At 46.1% G+C, this 19,301-nt stretch overlaps 1 long non-coding RNA gene across 1 annotated transcript; it reads left to right on the top strand.

Annotated features, from left to right (window-relative positions):
* The first annotated feature begins 5,430 nt into the window (after positions 1-5,430).
* LOC139256891 (uncharacterized) lies at positions 5,431-18,701 on the top strand. Its single transcript, XR_011592213.1, has 3 exons — positions 5,431-5,496; positions 8,763-8,849; positions 18,541-18,701. It is a non-coding gene; the product is annotated as an uncharacterized lncRNA (long non-coding RNA).
* Positions 18,702-19,301: the final 600 nt, after the last annotated feature.

Here is a 19,301-nt window from a genome sequence, read left to right as displayed (position 1 = left end):
ACGTTGTTACTTTAAGGACAGGATACACATTTCCACTGTGCTAGGCATCAGAGTCGAGTCCAGTCCTGCCCTCAAATTACAACCACACACTTCCCAGTTGAGGTCATTTCCCAGTTGAGGTCATTGGATCGGTATCAAGATCAGGGGCACTGGCTAATTTTTAATCATATTTAGCCAACTGGTACCGAGGACAAATTTAACCACTGAACTGCTGCCTTGGCTGAGATCAACCAACAGCACAGATCAAGGAACGAACTTGGGAACTTCCCAGTCAATATTGCAGAGTGTTCTAAAATTTGGGGGATGGGGGGGAGGGTTAGAAATGATATTTTGAAACACATTTTATTCCAGCTTTAAACGAAACTTTCGTCACACTGCACAATTCTGAAGTCTTTCCAAATTCAAGTCAAATGGATCATCAAAATGTGTGTGACATTTTAGAAAGGCGCAAGTCACTGAAATAGACAGCTTTTCAATCACTGCACAGTACAGAAGGGAACAACTGTTAATGGGAGGTCGGTTCGTGAAGTCCCCCGACACTCCGAGATAAACTGCACTGTTCCTTTAAGTATAAATAGGCAGTGAAAAGGGAGTCCGAGTCCCTTTAAATATCTGCTCCATTCCCCCAGGTTTGGGAGGAGCAAACGCGCGGGGTCTCCTTATATCCTCACACAGCAAGCACCGCCGGTGGGCTCCCAAAAGGTCCTAAAGACCGAAGAATTTATTCGCATCTGGTTAAGCACAACAACTGAAAAGTGCACACACAAAGTCTTTGCTATATATGTGTGTGTGTGTGCGTGTATGTAAACAAAACACATCATTCTTAATGTTTGACAATGAATTCCACAGAGATAAGCTATTGTCTTCGCCAGTTATTTTCCAGCATTTTATTTGCTCTTATTTACAATGTAATTGCAGAGTGTTCAATCTCTTTCCCATTTATTGATGACCCATTTCTTGTGTGCTCTTGATTCGAAAGTGATGTCACACTGACCATTCCGTACAACTGTAGCAACACCTCCTGGAACCTCGAATCAATTACTAAGGATGTCATAGCAGTGCATCTGGAAAATGGTGACATGATAGATCCAAGTCAGCATGGATTTGTGAAAGGGAAATCATGCTTGACAAATCTTCTGGAATTTTTTGAGGATGTTTCCAGTAAAGTGGACAAAGGAGAACCAGTTGATGTGGTATATTTGGACTTTCAGAAGGCTTTCGACAAGGTCCCACACAAGAGATTAATGTGCAAAGTTAAAGCACATGGGATTGGGTGTAGTGTGCTGACGTGGATTGAGAACTGGTTGTCAGACAGGAAGCAAAGAGTAGGAGTAAACGGGTACTTTTCAGAATGGCAGGCAGTGACTAGTGGGGTGCCGCAAGGTTCTGTGCTGGGGCCCCAGCTGTTTACATTGTACATTAATGATTTAGATGAGGGGATTAAATGCAGTATCTCCAAATTTTCGGATGACACTAAGTTGGGTGGCATTGTGAGCTGCGAGGAGGATGCTATTAGGCTGCAGAGTGACTTGGATAGGTTAGGTGAGTGGGCAAATGCATGGCAGATGAAGTATAATGTGGATTAATGTGAGGTTATCCACTTTGGTGGTAAAAACAGAGAGACAGACTATTATCTGAATGGTGACAGATTAGGAAAAGGGAAGGTGCAACGAGACCTGGGTGTCATGGTACATCAGTCATTGAAGGTTAGCATGCAGGTACAGCAGGCGGTTAAGAAAGCAAATGGCTTTTTGGCCTTCATAGCGAGGGGATTTGAATACAGGGGTAGGGAGGTGTTGCTACAGTTGTACAGGGCCTTGGTGAGGCCACACCTGGAGTATTGTGTACAGTTTTGGGCTCCTAACTTGAGAAGGGACATTCTTGCTATTGAGGGAGTGCAGCGAAGATTCACCAGAGTGATTCCCGGGATGGCGGGACTGACCTATCAAGAAAGACTGGATCAACTGGGCTTGTATTCACTGGAGTTCAGAAGAATGAGAGGGGACCTCATAGAAACGTTTAAAATTCTGACGGGTTTAGACAGGTTAGATGCAGGAAGAATGTTCCCAATGTTGGGGAAGTCCAGAACCAGGGGTCACAGTCTGAGGAAAAGGGGTAAGCCATTTAGGACTGAGATGAGGAGAAACTTCTTCACACAGAGAGTGGTGAACCTGTGGAATTCTCTACCACAGAAAGTAGTTGAGGCCAATTCACTAAATATATTCAAAAGGGAGTTAGATGAAGTCCTTACTACTCGGGGGATCAAGGTTTATGGCGAGAAAGCAGGAAGGGGGTACTGAAGTTTCATGTTCAGCCATGAACTCATTGAATGGCGGTGCAGGCTAGAAGGGATGAATGGCCTGCTCCTGCACCTATTTTCTATGTTTCTACGTTTCTATGTTTCTATGTTACCAAGGTGACCACTTGTCCGCAGTATACTGTGGGAGAGGGGATTAAACCTCACCGAGGGTAATAAGCAGCCTCCCACCAGTCTCTGCATTTTATTGCCCAGTGATCACCTCACCATTACACAGAAGGTCCTGAGATTTACCTCCAGTATGGATGACTTGTGTAAGTGATGTTAAAAATTAAATTGTAGGTTAAAAGAGGAGTTGGGTGAGGAGGGTTTGGAGAGTAGGCGTAAAAGAGGAGTTGGGTTGAGGGTTTGAGAGAAATACGGTGATAGAGGAGTTGGGGTGAGGGGTTGGGGAGTTGGGTTCAAAGAGTAGTTGGGGAGGGGGAGGTGGAGAGTAGGGGTGAAGAAGGTATATGAGTGAATGGGATTTACAGCCCTTTAATTGTCTTTGTTGAACTATGATGGGGTTTATTTTTCCTTTAAAATGTTTTGTATTGTGCGTTTCACTGAAGTTAGACGTGGGCAGTGTTAATTGGGAATAGATTTGAGTGGGATCATTCTGTGCTGAATGCGTGGCTGGGCGGCGTGTTTACCCTCAGTCCCAGCGACGAAGAGTTGTTGACACCAAATCCAGGGACCACATACATTGTGACTCCAAATCCAGGGACAACTTACATTGAGGTATCAAATCCAGGGTCCCCTTACACTGAGGCAACAAATACAGGGACCAGTTACAATGACACATCAAATCCATGATGAATTACATCGTGACACCAAATTGAGGGACTACTAATAACGTGACAACAAATCCAGGGACCAATAACACTGAGGCACCAAATCCTTGGACCACTTACACTGAGACTATAGAATTACATCAGATATATGGGATAGAAATGGGCCATTCAGACAAACCAGTCTGTGCCGGTGTTCATGCTCTGCTCGGTAATTAGAGAGCCTCAGTATGGGGAATGGCCCTGCCGCTGAAAGCAGCTCTAGTTAAGGGGAAAGGTGGGTAATCAATGAAGATATGATGGTGGAATCAGACGGTGACTGGTGAGGCCTGGTGACAGATTATTGTCAGAAGCCCTTTTCAAGCAGGCTGAGGATTAAATGTAACCAGCACAACAACTGTATCCGTCTGTTATTGTCCCAAAATCCACAAATCTAATGTCACTAATTGATTTTTCTGTGAGAAATGTAGAGATGTAAAAGAAGGGAGGAAATGAGGCTTGCGCAGAAACGAAGGTTCCTTGAATTAACACATTGTGAGGCTGTTTTGTGACTCGTCTGTGAGAGGTTAAAAACATGAAATGGAAAAGGGCAAGTTCAGTGACACTTATATTGCCAATAGTGCTTTCTACGTTAATCACTATATCCTAAGCCGAATATCATATTGACTATCCCAATCACTAATCCCAATCCTAACACAAAGCCACAAACCACACCCACTAACCACTAAACCTACATCTAAACCCAGCCCATAATCAATGCTAAGAACATAAGAAATAGGAGCAGAAGTAGGTCATCTAGCCCCTTGAGTCCGCTCTGCCATTCAATAATATCATGGCTGATCTGATCTTGGCCTCAATTCCACTTCCCTGCCCTCTCCACAGAACGCTTGACTTCCCTATCTTTCAAAAATCAGTCTCTCTGCAACTTAAATATATTCAATGACCCAGCCTCCGTTGCTCTCTGGGGTAGAGAATTTCAAAGATTCACTACTCTCTGAGAGAAGAAATTCATCCTCATTTCCGGTTAAAATGGGTGACCCCTTATGCTCAGACTTTGCCACCTAGTTCTAGATTCCCCCCACAAGAGGAAACAGAGATCAGTGGGGAAGCTAAAGACCCGATAAAGGAAGTGTTTAAACAATTATTTTGATGCAAAAATTTCTGCAACGCATTTAGTAACAAGTAATTATAATCAAATAACCCATCAAAATTAGCAAAGACAATTACAAAGACCAGAACATTTCAAAGGCAATATGCAGTATGTGTGGAGATCTATTAACCGCATTCAAAAATCGTTAAACAATATAGAAAATAAGAGAGTTCCAGTCTTAAGCAAGATAGTTCTTTCAAGGAACGTCAAATGAGTGTAAAGTGAGACACGCCGGTTCAGTGTATGACATCCACAAGCCGTATGCTCAAAGGAAACAAGCTTGGGATTTGATGTCGCAAAAGATGAATTGCGTGAGAAGTGAAATAATCTAGAGTAAGAAAAGGCCCAAAATGGAAGGGAAGGGAACATGAATTAGTCTCCCGTGCAGCGGCATGGTCCCGGCCTGGATGACCATCAGCAGGTCGGGGCCATCAGAGGGAGCAGGGTGCGGCGGTGGCATTCCATTGTAGGATGGTAAACGCTGCAAAGTCACGTCGCTAATTGCAGTGCGGGCAGGCACAGCAGGAGGGGCGAAGGAGCGGCAATAGATTATAGAAGGACGTGACCGGGGCCCAGGAGAGGCATGAGTCTAGGGCCCAGAAGCGGCAAGGGCCTAGGGGCAGCATGGGCCAGCCCAAACTTGTATATGTGTGCGCTCAGTCCGTGCAGCACAGCTGGTCTCCAGTCGTCTGGGGTAATCCTTGGCACTGGACCAAGACCGAGCTCTGACAAGCCAGTGTGGTGACTGGTGTGCAAAATCCAAACACAGGCAGGTTCCACCCTTCAAGATGTAGCTCGGGATCTGGAATACTAGGTCCTTCATTAAAACACCTGTGAACTCATTCCTTTTTGGCGTGGAAGCAAATCATCCCCGCTTCCAGGGACTGCCTGTGATGATGATGATGGTTGTGGAGAAATGAAATATTGGACACCCGGTGTTTGAAACAATACTGAGACAGAACATTAATCTCCAGCTCAGGGACAGGGTTATTGGAGCAGCAGAAACAAAGTCTCAGTGCCAGAATGAACATGGTTCAGTGCCCAATGGGAGGCCAGTAATTCCTGTCCCAGTCACTTCAGTAGTCTTGGGTATTTACCCAGCATTCCCCGCGATGGAGAATGTGCCGACCCCAGACTTCAGGGGACCAGTGCGCACGCGCGAGAACTGGCTGTATTTGGAGCATGCGCGGTGCGTGTAATGGCGGAGCGGCTGTGGTGAAATGTGCTCCGTAAAACAGCTCACTTTCAGCGGGGCGGAGGTGAGTAATGGACCAGCGGGGAGTCGGGGAGGCTTCATAAACACCTGGTGCCTTCCGGAAGCCCGGAATAATAACCGGAATATCGGCGCCTGCAGCCTCGAGGCTTTCTCCCGGTCACAGGCCGCATAACGGCGACCATCTTTGTACAGGAAGGCAGAGTCTGTTCTCCGCCATCTTTGTTCAGTGAGCAGCAAAGCGCATGCGCGGCCATCTTGGTAAAGTAACAGCTGAGTTATATTCTGAAGCCTCGGATTTCTCACCATCTCCTAAAGGCGCTGCTCAGTGCTCAGCTTCTGGTTACATCCCAGACAATTGTAACAGGAAAGCCCCAGAGCTGTTCACTTCCAGGGTTAGAGTCCCCAGGTACAGTCCCAGGGTTAGAGTCCCCATGTACAGTCCCAGGGTTAGAGTCCCCATGTACAGTCCCAGGGTTAGAGTCCCCATGTACAGTCCCAGGGTTAGAGTCCCCAGGTACAGTCCCAGGGTTAGAGTCCCCAGGTACAGTCCCAGGGTTAGAGTCCCCATGTTCAGTCCCAGTGTTAGAATCCCATGTACAGTCCCAGGTTTAGCGTCCCCATGTACAGTCCCAGGGGTAGAGTCCCCATGTACATTCCCAGTGTTAGAATCCCATGTACATTCCCAGGTTTAGAGTCCCCATGTACAGTCCCAGGGTTAGAGTCCCCATGTACATTCCCAGGGTTAGAGTCCCCATGTACAGTCCCAGGGTTAGAGTCCCCATGTACAGTCCCAGGGTTAGAGTCCCCATATACAGTCACAGGGTTATTATCTCATAAGAACATAATAACCTAAGAAATAGGAGCAGGAGTGGATCATTTGGCCCCTGGATCCTGCTCTGCCATTCAATAAGATGATGGCTGATCTGATCATGGACTCAACTCCACTTCCCTGCCCGCTCCCCATCACCCTTTAATCCCTTATCGCTCAAAAACCTGTCTATCTCTGCCTTAAATACATTCAATGACCAAGCGTCCACAGCTCTCGGGCAGAGAAGTCCACAGATTTACAACTATCTGAGCGAATAAATTTCTCCTCATCTCAGTTTTAAATGGGTAGCCCCTTATTCTGAGACTATGCACACTAGTTTTAGTTTACCCTGAGTGGAAATATCCTCTCTGGATCCACCTTGTCCAGTCCCCTCGTTATATGTTTCAATAAGATCACCTCTCATTCTTTTGAACTCCAATGTGTATCGGCCCACCCTAATCAACCTATCCTCATAAGACAATCCCCTCATCGCCAGAATTAACCTCTGAACAGCCTCCAATTCAAGTATATCCTTCCTTAAATACAGAGACCAAACTGCATGCAGTATTCTGGGTGTGGTCTCACCAAAACCCTGTACAATTGTAGCAGGACTTCTCTGCTTTATCCCCCTTGCAATAAAGGCCAATGTTCCATTCGCCTTCCTGATTACTTGCCGTACCTGCACATTAACTTTTTGTGTTTTATGCACAAACATCCTCAGGTCTCTCTGTCCTGTAGCACTTTGCAATTTTTCTCCATTTAAATTATAATTTGCTTTTCTATTATTTCTGCCAAAGTGGATAACCTCACATTTTCCCATATTATACTACATCTGACAAATCTTTGCCCACTCATTTCGCCTGTCTATATCCCTTTGCAGATTTTTCGTGTTCTCGATTTGCTTTCCCCCCCATCTTTGTATCATCGGCAAACTTGGCTCTATTACACTCGGTGCCTTCTTCCAAGTCATTAATATAGATTGTAAATAGTTGAGGAACGAGCACCGATTCCTGCGGCACCCCACTAGTCACCATTTGCCAACCGGAAAAAGACCCATTTATCCTGACTCTCTGTTTTCTGTTAGTTAACCTATCCTCTATCCATGCTAATATACTGCCCCCAACACTATGAGGTTTATCTTGTGCAGTAATCTCTTATATGGCACCTTATCAAATGCCTTCTGGAAATCCAAATACACCACATCCACTGGTTCCGCCTTATCTATTCTGCTTCTTACATCATCAAAGGACTCCAGCAAATTTGTCAAACATGATTTCCCTTTCATAAAGCGATACTGACTCTGCTGGATTGAATCATGCTTTTCCAAATGTTTCGCGACTGCTTCCTTAATAATGGTCTCCAGCATTTTTTCAATGACAGATGTTAGGCCAACTGGTCTATAGTTTCCTGCTTTTTGTCTGCCTCCTTTTTTAAATAGAGGCATTACATTTTTGGTTTCCAATCTGTTGGGACCAACCCAGAATCCAGGGAATTTTGGTAGATTACAACTAATGTGTCCACCATCTTTGCAGCCACTTCTCTTAAGACCTTACGATGTAAGCCATCAGGGCAAGGTGACTTGCCTGCCTTTAGTCCCATTATTTTACCGAGTTCTACTTCATAATGAATAGTGATTGTATTAAGTTCCTGCCTCATGAAAGCCCCTTGATTATCCACTTCGGTATTACTCTCAGTGACCGAGTGTTTTACTCTAATTAAACTGATCTCAGTTTGTTTCTGTTAGATATTAACTCCTGCACGGTCCCAGCAAACACTCCCACTCCCTCATCCCTCCGATGTTGCTGCAGGATAGCTTTGTGAAGATGGGCTCATGGAGAGAAACACCCTGCACGGAATGATCTCAAATTGAGCATCTCCAAGGGACAAAGCTCCCAGCTTTAATCATTCTCTGTCCTTTCCCCCCAAGCCCAGTTCCTTTGCTCAGATTCTGATAAAAGTAAATTGGGAAAAGTGCACTTTGATTTTAACAGGCTGAATTATTGCAGAGAGCTGCGCATGCGCGGTTCAGCCCCACCCCCTGTGTCAATTCCCAGTGAGCAGAAGAGCACATGCACCCTCCCCTCCCCCAGCACTGCCTGCAATCACCATTCACTCAGTGAGCGGAAGAAGATGGTTTAAAACAGCCAGGAATGGTGACACAGTAGCCCCGGGGTAAGGCAGCGAGCAGCAGCCTCCTTACAGCAGCACAGCGCATTGGGAGCGTGTCCGCAGATGGGCTCAGAGATCGGCATTGAGTCCGGGGGAAACAGCCTGACAGTGAGGATGTGGGGAGTTTCACAAGGTCATCTATTGCAGGCAACAGGAGAGGAGTGTGGGAGAAGATATTTTAAAGACGGGTTATATTGTTTCGGTGAGCTGAGTTCACCAAAACCGTGTTGCTGGTGATTGAGAGCTACATTGTTGCTCCCTCAGGTACATCATATTCTCTCCTGCATCCATATCTTAGAACTAATAATGTTCTCGTATTATTATTCTCACAGCAAAATTATTCAACCAGCCAGAACAAATGTGATCTTTCCTCCACCCAGAACACAAGGAACAGTGCAGGCAGCTCCTTCTCACACACAGTAAGTAGATTATCACTCACAGAGCACAGACACACAGAACTGGCCTCAAGTCTATCGTCACAGACAGCAGAAGCTGTCAGTCCCACAGTGATCCGAAGTGGCAGAGATACATTGTGAATCTTACAGCCACATGGAGCAGTAGAATCAGATGCTGTTTCACCATTGAAACAGATCACACTGACATTAAACACCTACACTCACTTGCCAGAAACTGGCAGGTAGAGAATAAAAGACAATCATCTATCAGAAAAAATGTCAAACAGATAGTATAAACCACATTAGCATATCAGAAGCTGATGGGTACAGAGCAAAAGCCATATTCATGTTTCAGAATCTGACAGATTCAGTATTTAAACCCCCCGAACATACCAGAAGATGACAGGTGCAGAATAAACCCCACATTCCCGTACCACAGACTGACAGATACAGTATACAACACACACCCACATTTATGAAAGTGGCAGTAACAGAATAAAATCCCCACTTGCATACCAGAGAGTGACAGGTAAAGTGTAAATCCCATGAGCACATATCGAAAAACTGAAAGGCAGTCAGTAAAGTTTTTACTTGCATCGCAGAAACTGATAGGGGCAGAATAAAACCCACACACACATATCTGAACAATGACAGGTAGAAGGCAAAATCTTCACACACATATCAGAGAAATACAGGTTAAAAGTTCAATTGATTCTCATGTTCACATACCAGAGACAAGCAGATACAGAGTAAATTCCACACTCACATAGCAGCAACTGACAGGTACAGTCTAAAACATACAATCAAGAAGCAGGAACAAATAGGTACAGTCTAACATAGCAGAAACTGAGAAGCACAGATTAAACCTGAACACACAACAAAACCCGACAGTTACAGAAAAATACACACATTTGCATATGAGAGACTGAGAAATACAGTATAAAACCCACACTCACACATCAGAGGCTGACTTATTACAATCCATATTCCCATAACATAAATTGACATACAGTGACATGCCCAGACTCACAAACCAGTAATTGACAGGTACAAGGTAAAGAGCTCTCTTTCATTCCAGAAACTGACAGGTACAAAGGAAAGCCCACTCGCAATTAAACAGAAACTGGCAGTTATAGAGTAAGGCCCACAATCACATATCAGAACTTGACGGGTACAGAATAAAACCTAGACTCCCATAACAGAAATGGAGATACAGAGAAAGGCCCACACTCACATCGCAGACACAGATAGAAACAGAGTGAAACTCAGACTCATTTACCAGAGACCGACAGATTCAGCATAAACACTCACCTCCATAACACAAATTGACAGTTAGAAAGTAAAACCAATACTATAAGAGATTGGGGGTACACAGTAAAACAATACTAACATACTGGAGAATGACGGGTATGCAGTAGAGCTCACATTCACATCACAGAGATGGACAGATACAGCACAAAATACACACTCACTCACCAAAAATGGAAAGATACATTGAAACATTGAAAATAGGTGCAGGAGCAGGCCATTCGGCCCTTCTAGCCTGCACCACCATTCTATATGATCATGGCTCATCATGCAACTTCAGTACCCCACTCCCGCTTTCTCTCCATACCCCCTGAGCCCCTTAGCCGTAAGGGCCACATCTAACTCCCTCTTGAATAAATCCAACAAACAGTACTCCACAACTTTCTGTGGTAGAGAACTTCACAGGTTTACCACTCTGGGTGAAAAAGTTTCTCCTCATTTCAGTCCGATAAGGCTTACCCCTTATCCTTAGACTGTGACCCCTGATTCTGGACTTCCCCAACATCAGGAACATTCTTCCTGCCTCTAACCTGTCCAGTTCCGTCATAATTTTATATGTTGCTATGAGATCCCCTCTTATTCTTCTAAATTCCATTGAGTGTAAGCCTAGCCGATCCAGCCTTTCTTCATATGTCAGTACTGCCATCCCGGGAATTAGTCTGGTGAACCTTCGCTGCAGTCCCTCAATAGCAAGCACGTTCTTCCTCAGATTAAGAGACCAAAACTGCACACAATACTCAAGGTGTGGTCTCAGCAAGGCCCTGTACAATTGCAGTAAGACTTCCCTGCTCGTATACTCAAATCGCCTTGCTATGAAGGCCAGCATGCCAGTTGCTTTCTTTACTGCCTGCTGGACCTGCATGTCTACCTTCAGTGACTGATGTACCATGACACCCAGGTCTCTTTGCACCTCCCATTTTACTAATCTGTCACCATTCAGATAATCTGCCTTCCTGTTTTTGCACCCAAAGTGAATAATCTCACATTTATCCACATTATACTGCATCTGCCATGCAATTGCCCATTCACCTAACCTGTCCAAGTCACCCTGCAGCCTTTTAGCATCCGACTCACAGCTCACACTGCCACCCAGCTTAGTATCATCTGCAAATTTGTAGATATTACGTTAAATTCCCTCATCTAAATAATTAATGGATGTTGTAAATTACTGAGATCCCAGCACTGAACCTTCCGGCACCCCACTAGTCAATGCCTGCCATTCTGAAAAGGACACGTTTATTCCCACTCTTTGCTTCCTGTCTGCCAAGCAGTTCTCCCTCCACATCAATACATTACCCCCAATACTATGTACCTTAATTTTGCAGACTAATCTCTTGTGTGGGACGTTGTCAAAAGCCTTTTGTAATTGCAAATGCACCACATCCACTGGTTCTCCCTTATCCACTCTACTAGTTACATCCACAAAAAACTCAAGAAGATTTGTCAAGCATGATTTCCCTTTCATAAATCCATGCTGACTTGGACCGATCCTGTCACTGCTTTCCAAATGCTATGCTATTACATCTTTAATAATTGATTCCAGCATTTTCCCCACCACCGATGTCAGGCTAACCGGTCTATAATTCCCTGTTTTCTCTCTCCCTCATTTTTTAAAAAGTGGGTTTACATTAGCTACCCTCCAATCCATAGGTACTGATCCAAAATCTATCGAATGTTGGAAAATGACCACCAATGCATCTACTATTTCTAGGGCAACTTCTTTAACTACTCTGGGACGCAGACTATCAGACCCTGGGGATTTATCGGCCTTCAGTCCCATCAGTTTCCCTACAACCATTTCCTGACTAATAAGGATTTCCCTCAGTTCATCTTTCCCGTTAGACCCTCGGTCCCCTAGTATTTTCGGCAGGTTATTCGTGTCTTCCTTAGTGAAGACAGAACCAAAGCATTTGTTCAATTGGTCTGCCATTTACTTGTTCCCCATTATAAATTCACCTGATTCTGACTGCAAGGGGCCGACATTAGATTTCACTAATCTTTTTCTCTTCACATATCTATAGAAGCTTTTGCAGTCAGTTTTTTATGTTCCCTGCAAGCTTATTCTCATATTCTATTTTCCCCCTCCTTATTACACCCTTAGTCCTCCTCTGCTGAATTCTAAATTGCTCCCAGTCCTCAGGTTTGCTGCTTTTTCAGGCCAATTTATGTGCCACTGCCCCTAATTTCCTTGGTTAGCCACGGTTGAGCCACCTTTCATGTTTTATTTTTACGCCAGACAGGGATGTATAATAGTTTTAATTCATCCATGTGATCTTTAAATGTCTGCCATTGCCTATCCACCATCAACCCTTTAAGTATTATTCGCCTGTTTATCCCAGCCAAATCACGTCTCATACCATCGAAGTTTCCTTCAAGTTCAGGACCCTAGTCTCTGAGTTAACTGTGTCGCTCTCCATCTTAATGAAGAATTCTATCATATTATGGTCACTCTTCCCTATGGGGCCACGCACGACTAATTGCTAATTAATCCTCTCTCGTTATACAAGACCCAGTCTAGGATGGCCGGCTCTCTAGTTGGTTCCTCGACATATTGGTCTAGAAAACCATCCCTTATACACTCCAGGAAATCCTCCTCTACAATATTGCTACCGGTTTGGTTCGCCCAATCAATATGTAGGTAAAAGTCACCTATGGTAACTGCTGTACTCTTATTGCATGCCTCCCTAATTTCCTTTTTGATGCCATCCCCAACCTTCCTACTACTGTTAGTTGGGTTTGTTTACAGACCACCAAACGTTTTCTGCCCTTTGTTGTTTCGCAGCTCGACCCATACAGATTCCACATTATCCCAGCCAATGTCCTTCCTTACTATTGCATTAACCTCCTCTTTAACCATTAACTCTACCCCACCTCCTTTTCTTTCTTCAATATTGAATACCCCTGCATATTATGTTCCCAGCCTTGGTTACCCTGGAGCCATGTCTCTGTAATCCCAATTACATCATATCCATTAACAGCTATATGTGCAGTTAATTTGTCCACCTTATTACCAATGATCCTCACTTTGAGACTCAGAGCCTTCAGGCTTGTTTTTTTAACACTCTTTATCCTTTTAGAATTATGTAGTAATGTGGCCCTTTTTGATACAGAATGAAACCCACAGGCAATTACCAGAAATTGACAGGAACAGGATAAAATCCACGCTCTCGTATCAGAAACTAACATACAGAGTAAAATCCTCATCCACATACCAGAGATGGACAGATATGAGTAAAATCCACACTCCCATACGAGACTACATTAAAAAATAAGAACATAAAAAATAGGAGCAAGAGCAGGCCATACGGCCCCTCGAGCCTGCTCCACCATTTAATACGATCATGGCTGATCCGATCATGGACTCGGGTCCACTTTCCTGCCCACTCCCCATAACCCCTTATTCCCTTATCGGTTAAGACACTGTCTATCTCTGTCTTAAATATAGTCCATGTCCCAGATTCCACAGCTCTCTGAGGCAGCGAATTCCACAGATTTACAACCCTCAGAGAAGAAATTCCTCCTCATCTCAGTTTTAAATGGAGGGCCCCTTATTCTAAGATTATGGCCCCTATTTCTAGTCTCCCCGATCAGTGAAAACATCCTCTCTGCTACCACCTTGTCAAACCCCCTAATTATCTTATACGTTTCGATAAATCACCTCTCATTCGTTCTTCTGAATTCAATGAGTAGAGGCCCAACCTCCTCAACCTTTTCTCATAAGTCAACCCCCTCATCTCCGGAAACAACTCAGTGGACTTTCTCTCAACTTCCTGCAAACAAGTGTATCCTTTCATAAATATGGAAACCAAAACTGCATGCAGTATTCCAGGTGTGGCCTCACCAATACCCTGTGTAACTGTAGCAAGACTTCCCTGCTTTTATACTCCAGCCCCTTTGCAATAAAGGCCAAGATTGCATTGGCCTTCCTGATCACTTGCTGCACCTGCATACTAACCTTTTGTGTTTCATGCACAAGTACCCCCAGGTCCCGCTGTACTGCGGCACTTTGCAATCTCTCTCCATTTAAATAATAACTTGCTCTTTGATTTTTTTCTGCCATAATGCATGACCTCACACTTTCCAACATTATACTCCATCTGCCAAATTTTTGCCCACTCACTTAGCCTGTCTATGTCCTTTTACAGACGTTGCTTTTCCTCCCATCTTCATATCGTCAGCAAACTTGGCTACGTTAAAGTCGGTCCCTTCTTCCAAGTCGTTAATATAGATTGTTAATAGCTGGGGTCCCAGCACTGATCCCTGCGGCACCCCACTAGTCACTGATTGCCAACCCAAGAATGAACCATTTACCCCAACTCTCTGTTGTCTGTTAGTTAGCCAGTCCTCTATCCATGCTAATATATTACCCCCAGCCCCGTGAACTTTTATCTTGTGCAGTAACCTTTTATGTGGCATATTGTCAAATGTCTTCTGGGAATCCAAATACAAAAGACCCACTTTATCCACCCTGTTCATTACATGCTCAAAGAATTCCAGCAAATTTGTCAAACTTAACTTCCCCTTCATAAATCCATGCTGACTCTGCCTGACCGAATTATGCTTTTCCAAATGTCGTGCTATTGATTCTTTAAAAATGAACTCTTCAACATTTTCCCAACCACAGATGTTAGGCTAACTGGTCTATAGTTTCCTGCTTTTTGTCTGCCTCCTTTTTAACCGAGTGCGGCTCTCAGTCCCCAGGCAACACCGAGTGCGGCTCCCGGGCCCCGGGCAACACTGAGTGCGGCTCTCGGGCCCCGGGCAGCACCGAGTGCGGCTCTCAGTCACCGGGCAACACCAAGTGCGGCTCCCGGGCCCCGGGCAACACCGAATGCGGCTCTCAGTCCCCGGGCAACACCGAGTGTGGCTCTCAGTCCCCGGGCAACACCGAGTGCGGCTCTCAGTCCCCGGACAACACCGAGTGTGGCTCTCAGTCCCCGGGCAACACCGAGTGTGGCTCTCAGTCCCCGGACAACACCGAGTGTGGGTCTCAGTCCCCGGGCAACACCGAGTGCGGCTCCCGGGCCCCGGGCAACACTGAGTGCGGCTCTCGGGCCCCGGGCAGCACCGAGTTCGGCTCTCAGTCACCGGGCAACACCGAGTGCGGCTCCCGGGCCCCGGGCAACACCGAATGCGGCTCACAGTCCCCGGGCAACACCGAGTGTGGCTCTCATTCCCCGGCCAACACCGAGTGCGGCTCTCAGTCCCCGGACAACACCGAGTGTGGCTCTCAGTCCCCGGGCAACACCGAGTGTGGCTCTCAGTCCCCGGGCAACACCGAGTGTGCCTCTCAGTCCCTGGGCAACACCGAGTGCGGCTCTCAGTCCCCGGGCAACACCGAGTGCGGCTTCCGGGCCCCGGGCAACACCGAGTGTGGCTCTCATTCCTCTGGCAACACCGAGTGTGGCTCTCAGTCCCCGGACAACACCGAGTGTGGCTCTCAGTCCCCGGGCAACACCGAGTGTGGCTCTCAGTCCCCGGACAACACCGAGTGTGGCTCTCAGTCCCCGGGCAACACCGAGTGAGGCTCTCGGTCCCTGGACAACACCGAGTGCGGCTCTCGGTCCCCGGGCAATGCCAAACGCGGCTCTCGGGCCCCGAGTCAGAGCCAGCGGGCCCGGCCCCAGCAATCCCCGGGGGCAGCACCTCCCCCACACCAGGCAAACAACAACATACAGCAGGCCCAGCAATTCCCAGCCGCTCTGTATCAGGGTGGGCGCTGGATGTGGAAGTTATTCACTGGCCTCCTGTGTGGGTCTATTTGTTACATCAGTTTGAGCTGGATGGAGAGCGGGGAGAAGCTGCTGGGTATCACCCCCAGTAATTCTGGGCCCAGTGGGAACAACAATTTCCCATGTGGGCCTGTCGAGGGAGTGTGTTCCCTTCCCTGAATGACAACAGTGACCCAGATGTGTTTTTACGACAATCCGGCAGCTTTCATGGTCACTTTTTTCTTGTGCCGGCCCCACAAATGACCAGATTCATTAAGCTCAATTTCACAACCTGCCTTTGTGTTTTTGTGGGTTCTCTCTCACACTCACTTTTTCCTGTTTAAAATTCACTTTACAGGGTGTTAAAAGGAGAGGATTTGTAGACTGGAAGCTCAAACCAAACATCACCTCAAGATCTGACGGTCACTCAATACATCGGGACTGGAATATCATCAGCTTTTGACCATGGAAGCAGAAGGCACCGTTCACAGTGGGGAGAAACGGTACACGTGCTCTGTGTGTGGACAAGGCTTCAGTCAATCATCCAACCTGGAGAGACACAAGTGCAGTCACACTGGGGAGAAACCAATTAAATGTGGGGACTGTGGGAAACGTTTCAACTGCCCGTCCCAGCTGGAAACACATCGACGAGTTCACACTGGGGAGAGACCGTTCACCTGCTCCGACTGTGGGAAGGGATTCATTCAGTCATCCGACCTGCTGATACACCAGCGAGTTCACACTGGGGAGAGACCGTTCACCTGCTCCGACTGTGGGAAGAGATTGGCTACATCATCCCACCTGCTGAAACACCAGCGAGTTCACACTGGGGAGAGACCGTTCACCTGCTCCGAGTGTGGGAAGGGATTCATTCAGTTATCCCACCTACTGATACACCAGCGAGTTCACACTGGGGAGAGGCCGTTCACCTGCTCCGACTGTGGGAAGGGATTCACTGCATCATCCAGCCTGCTGATACACCAGCGAGTTCACACTGGGGAGAGACCGTTCACCTGCTCCGAGTGTGGGAAGGGATTCGCTGTATCATCCAGCCTGCTGATACACCAGCGAGTTCACACTGGGGAGAGGCCATTCACCTGCTCCGAGTGTGGGAAGAGATTCACTGCATCATCCAGCCTGCTGATACACCAGCGACTTCACACTGGGGAGAGGCCGTTCACCTGCTCTGACTGTGGGAAGGAATTCACTGCATCATCCCACCTGCTGAAACACCAGCGACTTCACACTGGGGAGAGACCTTTTAAATGTTCTGAGTGTGGGAAGGGATTTACTCGGTCATCCCACCTGCTGACACACCAGCGAGTTCACACTGGGGAGAGGCCGTTCACCTGCTCTGAGTGTGGGAAGGGATTCTCTCTGTCAGGCAACCTGCTGAGACACCAGCGAGTTCACAAGTGAATGCAGGGGTTGGATTCTGTTGTTATTGCTGCTGGTAATCACATCCTGGACTAAATTGTGTTAATTCTGATAGTTGGGGTTTATAAATCCTGTAACGCTGATGTTAATAACTCCTGTAACTGGATTGGAGTTTAATATTTGGGATATAGACACACAAATTAGTGTTGCTTTCAACACATTGCTGTGGATTTTTGTCTTTACCACCTGAGTGTTTCGCATCACCTGATTGGAGCTGAGAAAGGACATTCTGTGGGGAGGATTTTACAGGGGGAACAGAACTTCAGCCTGGACACAGTCCTTCAGGGCCACACAGAGATCACCTCATTCTATTGAACTCCAATGTGTCTAGGTCCAACCTAATCAATCTATCGTCATAAGTCAATCCCCTCATCTCTGGAATCAACTCTGGAATCTGCAGCAGACATGAGCAAGGACTTGAGGCTTATTAAATGACACATATTTCATTACAGACAAGGTTAGACTGGTAGAAATGTTCAGTTAGAACATGAGAACATAATAAATAGGAGCTGGAGTAGGCCATTTGAACCCTCGGGCCTGCTCCGCCATTCAATAAGATCATGGCTGATCTGATCATGGACTCAGTTCCACTTCCCTGCCCACTGCCCATAATCCTTTACTCCCTTAATCGCTCAAACATCTGTCTATGTTTCCGCCTGAAATATATTCAAAGACCCAGCTTCCACAGCTCTCCTGGGCAGAGTATTCCACAGATTTATAACCCTCAGAGAAGAAATTCCTCATCTCAGTTTTAATTGGGTGGTCCCTTATTCTAAGACTATGTCTCCTTCTTTTAGTTTCCCCTATGAGTGGAAATATCCTCTCAGCATCCACCTTGTCGAACCCCCTTATTATCTTATGTTTCGATAAAATCACCTCTCATTCTTCTGCACTCCAATGTGTTTAGGCCCAATCTACTCAACCTATTTTCATAAGTCAATCCCCTCATCTCCAGAATCAACCGAGTGAACCATCTCCGAACAGCCTCCAATGCAGATATATCCTTTTGTAAATATGGAGACCAAAATACAGAGTCTATTACAGGCAAAATGCTAATCAAACCAGCAACACACTGGCACCTTAACAGTGTGTCATTGGCCTATAGGCTTTTCTTTAATAGATTTGCTGAGTGGATATGAACTTAAACCAGGTTTACAGGCGTGATGCTCTATTCACATATTAAAGGTAGAAGAGATGCTGTGGGGTACATGCTAAGTCCAGTAGCTGAAAGTGATTAACAGACTGGGTTTTGTGTTTAGTGATTCCAGGCGTGTTACCAATACCAGCAAAATCGAGGCCCATGGAATAACGGGGACAGTGGCAGCATGGATATGAAAGTGGCTAAGTGACACAAACAGAGTCGTGGTGAATGGTTGTTTTTCAGACTGGAGGAAGTGGTGTTCCCCAGGGGTCGGTATTGGGTCCACTGCTTTTTTTGATCTACATTAATGACCTATGTACAGGGCACAATTTCCAAATCTACAGCTCACACAAAACTTGGAAGTACAGTGAACCGTGAGGAGGTAGTGATAGACTTCGAACCCCCTTATTATCTTATGTTTCGATAAAATCACCTCTCATTCTTCTGCACTCCAATGTGTTTAGGCCCACTAGCTTCCACTCTAAAAATGAGTCCTTTGGTGGCTGAACAGCCCACCCATTACACCAGCGTGTCTATGTGGCAGATTAAATTTAACGTAGAAATGTTCAAAAGTGATACATCTTTGTCGGAAGAAAGAGGAGAGGAAATATAAGCTAAAGGGTACAATTGTAAAGGGGTGCGTGAACAGAGAGACCCAGGAGTATGTGTGCACCAATCACTGAGGGTGGCAGTGCTGGTTGAGAAAGTGGTTACAAAGACTTACGGGATCCTATTTTTCATGAATAGAGGTATAGAGTACAGAAGTGTGGATATTATGTTGAACCTGCATAAAACACTGGTTCGGCCTCAACTGGAGTATTGTGTGCAGTTCTGGGTCGTCATCATCATCATAGGCAGTCCCTCGAATCGAGGAAGACA

This window comes from Pristiophorus japonicus, unplaced genomic scaffold, assembly GCF_044704955.1.
Source record: "Pristiophorus japonicus isolate sPriJap1 unplaced genomic scaffold, sPriJap1.hap1 HAP1_SCAFFOLD_79, whole genome shotgun sequence".
In the NCBI taxonomy this organism is placed as follows: domain Eukaryota; kingdom Metazoa; phylum Chordata; class Chondrichthyes; family Pristiophoridae; genus Pristiophorus; species Pristiophorus japonicus.
This window is presented reverse-complemented; position numbering and strand designations above follow the sequence as displayed.